Source organism: Scomber japonicus, chromosome 8 (genome assembly GCF_027409825.1).
Source record: "Scomber japonicus isolate fScoJap1 chromosome 8, fScoJap1.pri, whole genome shotgun sequence".
Taxonomy (NCBI): domain Eukaryota; kingdom Metazoa; phylum Chordata; class Actinopteri; order Scombriformes; family Scombridae; genus Scomber; species Scomber japonicus.
The window spans coordinates 415,909-428,226 of NC_070585.1; the positions used below are offsets into that span (position 1 = coordinate 415,909).

Here is a 12,318-nt window from a genome sequence, read left to right on the forward strand (position 1 = left end):
GAATTTGTTTGTGTATTTGCAGATCCGTTTTATATTTGCTAAATATTTTTGTGAGTATACAAATCTTTTTTTTGTATTTGTGGAAGGTGTTTATATTTACAGATTACACATTTACACACAGATTGTCGACCTGCACACACACAACATTATGAAACAAATCTAACTCCATAAATATGATGGCCTCCAGTGTCAGCTTCCCTCTCATCTCTCTGTCCCTCCGCTCTGCGTCTATTCACAGAGCCGGGGGCCCCAGATAACGACTGGTTATGAATTGAATGCAACGACAAACTGTGTGCGGCCCTTTAAATGCTGTGATGGTCAATGCAGGAAAGTGCAGACACTGTTATCGGAATCCCCCTCAAGGGGCCCCCCACAGTAGGGGCCGCTAGCTCGGCGGCTAACTCGGCTGCTAACTCAGCTAAATGGCTAACTGTAGATGGGATCATCCCTATGTTCCCCGCTTTGTATGTGACCGGGGAACATAGGGATGATCCCGTCTACAGTTAGCCATTTAGCTGAGTTAGCTGCCGAGCTAGGAGCTGAATTAGCAGCTTCCTTTCCTTCCATCCTCTAACCTCTAACCCCTAATATATATATATTAATAAGTTGATAGAATAAAGAGTGGAGTCCACTTTTCCTCCGTCTCTCCTTACTCCTTTATTTCCTTCCCTCCTTCCCTTCCTTCCTCTAACCCCTAACTTATATAACTGATAGAATAAAGAGAAAGGAGGGAGGAAAGGAGGGAGGGAGGAAGGAAAGAGAGAAGGAGGGAAGGAAGAAAAGGATGGAGGAAGGAAAGGAAAGGAGGGAGGAAAGAAAGAAAGAGAGAAGCAGGGAAAGGATGGAGGGGGGAATGAAATTAAAGTAAATGCACTCAAAGAAATGATTCTTGGACATCAAAAAAACAAGAAAAGCTGAGGTTAATTTTCTCCCATCTCTCCCTCGCGGTGAAACAAGAGAGAGTCTTGAAAATGAAAGAGTAGCTCTCTTGACAGAGGTGAAAAAGAGACACAATGAGGCTGTGGTCAAGGAGAAAATGCAGAAGACCTTCTCCTACATACGTCAAGAGGTTGTCCAGGACTCGCCTTTAGTCTCTGACTTTGTGAACAGGTGGACTGCCTTGTTCACAGTGAGTGAGGTAAGCATTACTGATGACATTTTGCACACTTATCTGCTGATGTATAACTGCTTTCCAAAATTATTTTAAGGTAATTATTACCTGGGGGAAAAGATTCTTTTATTTTATATAAACATATCTATTTGTACAGTACAAGCAATGGTAAGCAGTTTTATTTCCCTTCATGTCAACAGAATTTTTTAAGACTGTGTTTTCAGAGACTGATTGTAGAGGGAGACTGTACACTGATTTTTACATTCCATTCCATCAAGCTTTCACAATTTTATTTTATTTTTGTAGCTGCCAAACTTTGTTATTGGTGACTTGTGCAACTGCTCTCTATAGCCTGATATGAGCTGGAGCAGGTGCTTTTAAGACTTTAACATACTTATAGTTGTAGAAAGTTATTACTTCTCTCTTCTCCCATTTACACCTTTTTTTCCTCTCTTACAGATAAATGCAGAATTCATGCGTATAACAACTTTGCCACTTCAAGCCAAGTTTTTGGCAGAAGTTGACAAATACACACCTAACTTCATGAAGGTCTTCAGCAGTAGAGGAGGAGCTATTGGAAAGAAGATCAGGCTCCCCATGGCTCCAACAGCTAAGGCAAGTACAGTAAACGGTTAAATTATTTAGCCAGATAAGGTTTTTCTCCCCATGTAACATCTCCTTTTCCTATCTACCTTCATCGTTTAATCTTCTTCCTCCTCAATCTACTTTGTCATTCTTTCATTTTTCCTTTCTTTGCCTCCATCCTTTATATCCTCTGTGGATGAGATGTTGGACCCCTCCCATATTTAGGTGTTTTCATCTTCCGTACTTCATCTTACTACTTCTCCCTTCCACTCTTCCTCTCATCTCCTACAATTTCTCCTTTTCTTTACATGATCACCCCTCTTTCATCCATATTCTCTTCTTCCCCTTCAACTTCCTTTCTATGCCCTCCACTTTCCAATGTCCATCTTTGTTTACCTTTGCAACCTTCCTCTCCACCTCACATGGGGGGTTATCTGTGACAAAGATTTGATAAATGCTGGAAAATGTCTTGAAAAATGAATAGCTTTAATATTTCATATACATTCTTTTGCAGAGTGAGGACATCGAAGTCAAGAGAGACTGTGTAATTTGCGGCCTTTGTGCTTATTTTAACGAGGACAGCAACACTCTTATCAAGGAGTACTTGGTCAGTAATTGCATTTTATTTTACTGTGATCTTTCAGTCTTGCAATGTTTTATTTTATTTCAAAATGCTCAAATTGTTTCTCACCATTATAGAGCGTCAACCATGAGGAAGCAGAGAGAGGCATCGCACAGACCACCATGGGGCTGTATGTCATCCAGAAAGAGGGTGCTGATGAGGAGGAAAAGCCAGAGGATGTTGGAGTAGTGATTGAGGGCGTGCAACTTCTGTGCAATCTGGGAAGTGTTTCCTTTGGGTGTGCCATGCTTTTTGGCCTCATCTACACACTCAACCTGAGCTATCCCCAGGAACTCAAAGTCACATTTGAGTTCTTCCAGAAAGTGTTGATGAACTTGGATGGTAACAGACTGTCCCCAAAGGTCCAAGCAATTAAAATAAAGATGCTACAGTGAGCTCACAAGTTAAGGTGCTGGACAATTGAGCTAGCCACATTTGGCTTGTTGGACATTGCCATTGTGATCTTCTTCCGCCACTTTGACTTTGTTTGAAATTGTTGATTGTTCATATAATGTGCTGTTGGAAGGGATGGTGCATTTGTTGGATGAACCTGCTTCTGGACACTTTTCATTGACATTACTTAATATTATCTTGTTCCAGTTGAAGAGGAATACAGCATTCATATGCACAGCTTTCATTACTGCAACTGACTGAATGCTATTTGTTCATTAGTAATGGAAACAACTTGCATTTTTCTTAATGTTGTTAATTATTACCAATATTGATATGTGCAGACCATGTTCTTCTCCCTCAATCCTCTTCTTGTTTCTACCCCTGGACCTGCATCCCTGGAGGTCAGGTGGACAGTCACCTACAATGTGGATGTGTACAGTTTTGTCATGAATGCCCCCACCCCACATTAGCTCAACTGCTGTTCTGCTGTAATTTCACATTTTAACTGTTAGATGTGTTATGTCTCAACCTTATTGTGAAAGTTGTGCCAGTTTGCTGAGCTTGCTTGGCCCTCTCTTGTGGTGAGGCTAAAATGAGTGTCCTTAAATTAGGACTTAAGTCTTCACTTTTATTAATATATATATATTTTTTGGTAGCTCCTTTGATTGGACCTTTTTCCAAATAGTTAAGGCCAACTGCATTGAACTTAGAAATGTTGGTGGTTGTACATTCATGGTGGGATTTTTTTTTTTTTTTTTGTAGAATCTGGTGTAATGCAGTTTATGCTCTGTGGCCATTTTATTAGGTACATGTGTACACTCTAATGCAGTCCAATACATGTTGATCCAAAGCATATTTGCATAATGCCTCCTATAATCAGTTTTTATAGCATCATAGAATGAAATTTTTGAAGTCATGGTCATGATTTCTAAAGCTGGAATTGACAGTAAAGCCATTGTATTTATGTGCAATAGATTATTCAAGTGTACCTAATCAAATAGCCACTGCTTTCATTATCATCTAATTGCAAGATATCAAAGATGATGTTCCTTAAAGTTGTAATGTGCTGAATTTTATCAGTTCATGCTATAGCGTGTCATACTGTTCCGGTGCATCAGTGTCTGATTAACCTTCACAATTGTGGTTCTTGTCTTCCTGTATTAGTCTACTTGCCAGCCCACAGGGCCCCATTGTGAACCCGGAAATGTTGAGTACCCCAAAGTTTTATGTTAGAAATAGATAGTATGGGTCCCCAGTATTCAGAAACTGCTGGATGCTAACTTATATATATTGGGCAATTAGCATAACTGACATAATTAGAATAAATTAGCATAATTGCCTATATGGGCAATATTTCAACAAAATTGACTTGGCTGATCTGGGCAATATTGGAGTGGTTTTAGGGGTTATTGATGATGCTGAATCCATTTCTGACATTTTCAAAATTCAAAATGGCTGTCTAAACCGGAAGTGACCAGATTTTAACCGCCAGTGGGCCGATTTTGATGGATTTCAAAATCTGGTCACCGGTTTAGACAGCCATTTTGGATTTTGAAAATGCCAGAAATGGATTCAGCATCACCAGTAACCCCTAAAACCACTCCAATATTGCCCAGATCAGCCAAGTCAATTTTGTTGAAATATTGCCCATATAGGCAATTATGCTAATTATGTAAATTATGCTAATTGCCCAATATATATACGTTGGCATCCGGCAGTTTCTGAATACTGGGGACCCATACTATCTATTTCTAACATAAAACTTTGGGGTACTCAACATTTCCGGGTACTCATTGTTGGCAAGACTATATTTGTGTTGAGGTAGACACAAATTTGAATTCAGCAGGGCCTGTAGTGGCTGTGATGTGCCTTGTTCAAGTGCCAACACCACAGGTGTCAGGTGTGGCAGCCAATGTGGTACACATTTAAAGTTACTGTAATTTGAAAATTTGAACTTTGAAAATAAAGTTGTCAAGAGATATGCTGTGTTGCTTTGTGATTTTAGCAGGAGGTAGGATAACACATTTGAAATGCATTACTATTGTATACTATAACACATAGGGTTTATGTGAACTTTCACCTTAACTTTAACTGAAGAATCACATAAAGTTTATGTGAAAGTTCACCTTACCTTTAACTGAATCAACACACACGGTTTATGTGAAAGTTCACATTACCTTTAAGTGAATAAACACATGAGGTTTATGTATTTATTTAATGTATTTACACTGATTCAGCATGGTTGAAACACATTGCATTAAATAGGACCCTCACATTGAACTTACCTAATAAAGTTACATGGAAAAACTTCATGTAATTAAAATACATAAAGTCTATGTTTTTGCTTCAATTATTTTTTTGAGTGCAGGTGGGGATGAGATGAGGGATGTGAGGAGAGGTGTGATGTGCAGGTGGAGGTGAGATGAGATGAGAGGTGTGATGTGCAGGTGGGGATGAGATGAGAGGTGTGATGTGCAGGTGGAGGTGAGATGAGGGATGTGAGGAGAGGTGTGATGTGCAGGTGGAGGTGAGATGAGGGATGTGAGGAGAGGTGTGATGTGCAGGTGGAGGTGAGATGTGGGATGTGAGGAGAGGTGTGATGTGCAGGTGGGGGTGAGATGAGGGATGTGAGGAGAGGTGTGATGTGCAGGTGGAGGTGAGATGAGGTGTGAGGTGCAGGTGGAGGAGAGGTGTGATGTGCAGGTGGAGATGAGATGAGGTGTGATGTGCAGGTGGAGATGAGATGAGGGATGTGAGGAGAGGTGTGATAACCCTAACCCTAAAATACATGTAAACTGATAGGATTGTGGAAGGCCACCATGTTTCAACCATTTATCATTGATTTTGACCTTTGACCTCAAACGACCCCAAACGACCCCAAGCGACGAAGGCAGATGGCAACACGCTGTGGCTTCCGCCAATGCTGTGTTAGACCGGAATCCGAGTAGTTTTCAGAGCGGCGAGATTAGAGTCTCTAGGCCGCTCCCCGGCCGAGCTAGGGTTAGGGTTAGAAGCAAAAACAAAACGGATTACAATACTGGAGGCCTTGGACGAAATCCAGAACAGGAGTGATGTCGAGGTAGCAGACTCCTCTGATAGCAGCAATGCTGAATATGATGAAGAGGAGGACACACATTTTCTGCTGAGCAGGGATCCAGTTTATGAGTAAGTTATTGTGTTTCTTATACATTTTGAACAACGTTGCAGTACATGTTGGCAATTTTGCAGACAATAGCGACTGTTTTGGTTTTTATTTCACCTTTTCAAACAATAGCGTCAGCTGATCTGTGTAAAGGGACGAGCCACAAAATGGCGGCGCCTACTTTGAGGTTTTGTTTTCTTTTGTACATATATGCGTGTATAAAGTTATATATGCATTTTGTCTGCATGTTTTTCACAAAATCTGATATTGCACTTATTTATTTAATGTTAGTGATGTTGTTACTATTATCAGATAGCCTAAAAACATTCGTTTTATTTCACCTACACGCTCACTCTAAACAGCTGATCTGTGTAAAGGGACAAGCAACAAGATGGCGGGGGGTTTCAAACCTGACCTTTCACCAAATCTGATATTTTACTGTTTGATTTCATGTTAGTGATTTTTTCTTACTATTATCATTACACTATTATCATTACACTATTATTATATTTTTGATTTCATTTCACCAACCTGCTTGTATGTTTTTTTTTTTCCATTATTTGTGCTGCAATCACTATTTGTACATAGTAGCTCAAGATTGATCTCTTTTGGCTAAACAGGTTATGATGAATTGGGTAGATGTATGTGGAATGATTCTCATCATTTAACTCCATTTGTCTTCAAAGCCAAGAGGATGACCAACTGGAGGAGACCCCAGGTCCATCTGGCACCAGCAGCACTACAGCCCCCCAGCTGAAGCGACATCTCCTCTTTCTAGCGAGGATGATGAAGATGAGGAGTTGCCACAGGCAAGGAAGACAAGGCGTGGTTCTGCTTCCTCAATATACATGATACACAGTTCAGAGAGCCTCTGCATCTACAACAAGAGTGTCACCCTTCCCTGCCCCAGCCCCCGTTCCTGCCCCAGCCCCCGTTCCTGCCCCAGCTATATAAGTACAGTCCATTCATTGTTTTATTCTTATTTATTGGTCTTATATATTTTTTATATTTGTACATAGTTTACAGGATTTTCATTGGTGTTTTGTCTTGTGAAAAATACTTTTACAAGTTTTACATAATTGTTATCAATAAAATTACTCCATTTGGAGACAAAATTATACAATTTAGTTGTTTTGTTTGTTTAAAAATTGATTTTATACTGTGCACAATGGGCCACAAGGTAAATTTCATATCCAAAAGCTCCAGTAAATGGTAATAGACTCCTGTAATGGACATAAGTTGTATTTTTCAGCCAGTTTCCTTTGGAAGTGGCAAATAACCTATTTGGCACACTTTGGTGCCAAACTGTGCCAAATAGTGCCAAATGAATGTCCGCCTAGTCCTATCCTTACTAAAACCTTTGTGGAGGCTTTGCCCTTTGCCCAAATTCTATCAAATTTGGTAAATGTGTAGTCAAGGAGTTGCTGAAGGTGATCAGTGGCATCTGTGTGCATGGAATTATTGTTAGCATGGTGTTATCCTCTATCAAATAAAAAAAAAAAACTAGGCGAGGATAGAAATTTCACATTTCTCCTTTGTTTTACTCCAATTTACTCAGGTATAATAACAGACACACTATTTCTGACACTGGGAATAGATTCCCTGAGGTCCCTAGATGTCCCCAGACACCAAGGGAATGCATATGAACCTTTTAATTGTGAAGCAATTCTTCATTTACTTTGGGTATGTCTTTTTAGGTGTTTTTTCCGAAAATATGGCTAGGGCTTAACAGGTTAACATAGGGATAAGGACCAAGCTCGAGGCCTGTGTTGATGACAATGGCAAATAAACATTTTTGTAAAAAGGTATGTGACTTGTCCTCGTGAATGCGGGGAAAGGGAAGGGAATTTAAATGCAGTTTCCAGAATATGGATGACTCCAAAATCGATACTTCCAAATGATGAAGTACAGACTTTGGAAGCCTTCCATTTTCTCGCTATTTGTCCGTAATTTGGAAGGGGTTAGATTTGGGGCACCTTCCAGATTATGGACAGTGGGAATTTGGAAGCCTTCCACATTCACGCTTGTTTGCATGTAATGTGGAAGCCTTCCACATTCACGCTTGTTTGCATGTAATGGGTTAGGGTTACTTGGCTTTTTATTTTTCATATATATAAAATCAAGTTGTGTTTATTCAAGCTGGGTTCACCTTGGCTATATCAAATATAAAATCATTTTTTGTCTTTTTTATTTTTCTGTTTTTTTGTTATTTTATTTTTATTTACCACCCTCTATTTAGGTTAACCATTTGTTGTTCTTTGTGTCTGCAGCGGCTACGTTTCGGATCATCTTGTCCTTCTTCAGGCCTGACACACAAGGTTTTGGGTTTGGGTTTTTGGATTTGGGTTTGCTTGAGATGTTTCCCCTTTGCTGGTAAGTTCCCAACTGAATTGTTTCGTCTGCTCTCTCCCTTTTATACTCTCCCGTGTTGTTCCGTAACTTTGGTTTTTCTTTCGTGTGTTGGTTTTAACGTATCTTTTAACCCTGTAAGCGCTGTTTCCAATTAACTTGTTTGTCTTTTAACCCATGTATATTGTTTTTAACCCTTAATAAATCAAATTATTTATTCATGAATTTATTTATTTATTGCCCCTAATCTTGTTCTTCCCTGTTGTAGCCCTCCTTCCATAAGCCGTTCTTGGCATTCTTCGTGTCTTTCTTGACTTCATTTATTCTTTGTTTCTTCATGTCTATCTTGACCTTATTCTTTGTTGTCTGTCTTGACTTTATTTCTTCTGTAGTGTCCTTCTTGACTATACTACTTTGTTTATTCCCCCCAGTATTTGTTGTCCTTTAGTTAGGCTTCTTCTTCCTTTATTTAGGTTTAGGTCCTTTAGTTAGGCTTGGTCTTCCTCTGCTTGGGATAGGTTAGGTTTAGGGCTGGGGGCTAGGGCTAGGGTTAGACAGTGTTGTATTCCCACCCTTATTTTATTTAACCGGTGTAGTTCTGCTGTGTGCTCCATAGGTGGCACCGCGACGTTTCGTCCGCATTTTGGGACTTCTTCAAGCTTGCCACTTGCACACAGGTTCCCATTAATTTGGAGAAGGAGATGTTGCTTCCTCTGTGTCTCTTGCCAAACTGATCCTGCTCCGTGTTTCTCTCCCTTTTATACTCCACCCCCTGGCGCCGTAATTTTTCTTCGTGTTTCGTTTCGTGTTTAGTTTTAACCCTTATTTTTCCCTATTCCAATTGGTTTTAACGTTTCATGTTTCTTTCTTTTCACAGGTATCCTTTCTTTTCTTCCTTTTCTTTCAGGTAAGTATCTTTCTCATCTCTGCTCCCTGTTTGGGAGTCTTACGAGGCATCGTCTTTTCCTTTTCGGCACGGTAAGTAATCTCTTCCTTCTCTGTTCCCTGTTTGGGAGTCTTACGATGTTGTCTATCTTCTTGTTTCTTTCCTTCGTGACTTTCTTGTCTTTCTTCGTGACTTTCGTCTTCTCTTGTACTCACTCTTTCTTCTTTTCAGGTACCCGGTAAGTATATGTTTTTGGTTTTGATTGTCAATAAATTTTGCTTCTTCCATCCAATTGTTGTTGTGTTTTATTCCCATGTTTATTCATCAAATTCCCTTATGTTTAATTTCTTCCCGTGTCCAATTTCCCTTCTCTTCTCTGGTCCGTCTTTCAACTTTCCCAGTCCATTCACCGTTCTCTTCTCCGGTCCTTGTCTCAACTCTGCTTCCTGGAGAGGTTAAATCAAAATAAATTAGGGTTAGGGTTATCTCCAATTAGGGTTAGTTTGCCTTAGGGTTATCCTCACTTAAGGTTAGGTTTAGGCGTGAATTTGGAGTGGTAAGGTTTAGGCGTGAATCCTGGAGATGGCAGTCCTCCATCTCCATCGTCTTTGTCGAGGTTTTAATTATATTTGTTGAATAGCAGCTAACATTAGCGTCAAACATATATGTTCATGGTGACCACTGCATTAAACTGACACTAACGCTAGCTTGCTGGCCATAAGTTACAAATAAAAAATAAAAAATGCAAGGTTAACCTAACATTAGTTGCTGTCCTCTTTGACAGCAAGCAGCAGCACTCTATTAACTTGCTAACAGGGTAACAGAAAGTTAATAAGCTAACTTATAATGTTACAGTGTTTAAATGGGATATTCAGTATTATAATATCAGCATTGACCCCTTAACAGATTTATATGCTACAGTTTTTCTTAACTTTTAACTTGTTTTTAACTTTTTATGCAGTATTGATTGTAAAGTTTACTTCTTGTGCCATGCTTGCTGTGTGGACATGGGTGTTTGTTGAAGGTACATGTATTGGAGTGATTTGGAGCTTTTTCTGTAACTAATAAAGTTGTGTAAGAGTTAATAGCTAACGTTAATGAATGCTATGATAGCAATGAATAATGAAAGCTATGCCCAAGGAGAACAATTACAAATCCCTCTCTTATCTCTCTTCAGGATCATTACTTAAATTTATGTCCACAAAACAGACAAAGTGCCCCTACCAAATGCTGTCGATGAAAACCGTAAGTCCATTGATAACATATGCCATGCCCAGTAAATATTCTTTATCACAATATACACTATTTAGTTTTTTGTCACATCAGTTCCAGCAACATCCACCTCCAGTTGGATAGTGGCCGCTCCACCTGGTGGTTGTCATGAGCAGGAAGAGACACCAGAGGCACATCGAGCGCCCATTCCAAGTTATGGTACTGATAACTGTGAGTTTAATAAATCAATAAAATTCACTTTAATTGATAGCATATACCATGCCCTGTAAAGATTGCTTATGACAATGTACAGATGAAGCCATTTCAAGTACCCGTCCAGTTTTGTGTCAGGGTGATCACAGTGTATGATTTCAGTTGTGTCATCCTTCCCCCCAAGGTTGTGGTTCCCTGACGGTCTAGTGGCTAGGATTCAGAGCTCTCACCGCCGCGGCCCAGGTTCGATTTCCGCTCAGGGAAAGCGGAGGTGGCATGACTTGACATGAGATTGCTGCTTATATAGCCAAGCCAGCAAATTGGTCTAGCCAGGCCAATTTTGTGTCAGGGGTGATTTTCAGTTGTTTCATCCTTCCACACCCTGGTGTCTCAGAGGTGTTCACAAGTCATTTTTTGCAAGTCCAAGTCAAGTCTCAAGTCTTTGAGGGTCAAGTCCAAGTCAAGTCTCAAGTCTCTGGTTAAGAGTCTAAGTCAAGTTTCAAGTCTCTCGCAAACACTAAATCAAATTCAAATTCTATAAGCTCTGTAAAATCCTCTATATAAGACAGTATTGATGATTGTTTCACTAGAATCTACAGCAATGTGATGTGGAAAAAATACAAAGGATTGTTTCAATTTCATAACTGTATTTTTCTTTAACAAGAGTTTTTTTTAACAATGCTGTAAAATACAATAAAAGAAATATATCGCACCAACAATGTATTTTGATAACAGGCACGCAGCACACAATATTTTGCATTTTAACAATAAATGAAAAAACACACCCACAATGGTGCAAGTAAATTATGAGTTGTACTCATTTGACTTACTAACTTAAAAATGAAAAACTGGTTCTTTAAAACCTCTTTCACATTCCTGAAAAAAAAACAAACAAATATTTTCCTTAACAAGAAATAACTGCATGCGCGTGTACACACACGGCGCATGCATGATGTTGGTGTTTACTGTCAGCCTCAGTCACAGCCAGAGATCACTTCCCAAATGCAAACAGAGAAGATGAATGACAGATAATAAATAATGAGACTATAAATGATAACATGAAAATAATGGTAATTTGCGAGTCTCCAGCCTCGAGTCCGAGTCAAGTCTGAAGTCTTTTGAGGTCGAGTCCGAGTCGAGTCTGAAGTCAATGTGTAGTGCGACTTAAGTGCGACTCGAGTACGAGTCGCAAGTCCAAGTCAACAGCTCTGTGGTGTCTCCCTGACCATCTAGTGGTTAGTGCTCTGTGTACTGCAACTTATTTAAAAGGACTTATCACTTCCCCCGTAGATGAACAGATGGCACAGCTGACTCTTCACTTCATGCATCGAACCCGGGTCAACTGCTTGGGAAGCAGCTATGCTCGCCACTATACGACCAATGCCTTGAAAAGCCTCCTTTCAACGCCAGCACAAATGATGAACCCATAACAGCACTTGCCAGACGTCGTAGAATTATTACTAAATCAGAGTCTACAATCCCAGACTGGCATTTGCAATGAACACACTGTCAATTTCAGCAATCGCACACGTTTCGGTGTAACGCCTCACTTCAACAACGCACGTACGTCTGACACAGTGACGAAGTAAGGAAGGAGCAACGTTTGAGGTTTCCGTAGTTGACAGGATTCGAACCTGCGCGGGGAACCCCCAATGGATTTCAAGTCCATCGCCTTGACCACTCGGCCACAACTACCTTCCCGCCCCTTTTTCAATGGGTTCGGCCAATTTTAGAGGTTTCCATGTTTACAATGCCAGCCCAATTGGATGAAAAAAAGGCTGCAGTACATATGGGAATGACAATGA

The 12,318-nt window shown here is 40.0% G+C and overlaps 1 non-coding gene across 1 annotated transcript; it reads right to left on the minus strand.

The window, feature by feature from the left end:
* Positions 1–12,126: 12,126 nt before the first annotated feature.
* On the minus strand, positions 12,127–12,208 carry trnas-uga (transfer RNA serine (anticodon UGA)). Its single transcript has one exon. It is a non-coding gene; the product is annotated as a tRNA-Ser (tRNA).
* Between the last annotated feature and the right edge of the window lie 110 nt (positions 12,209–12,318).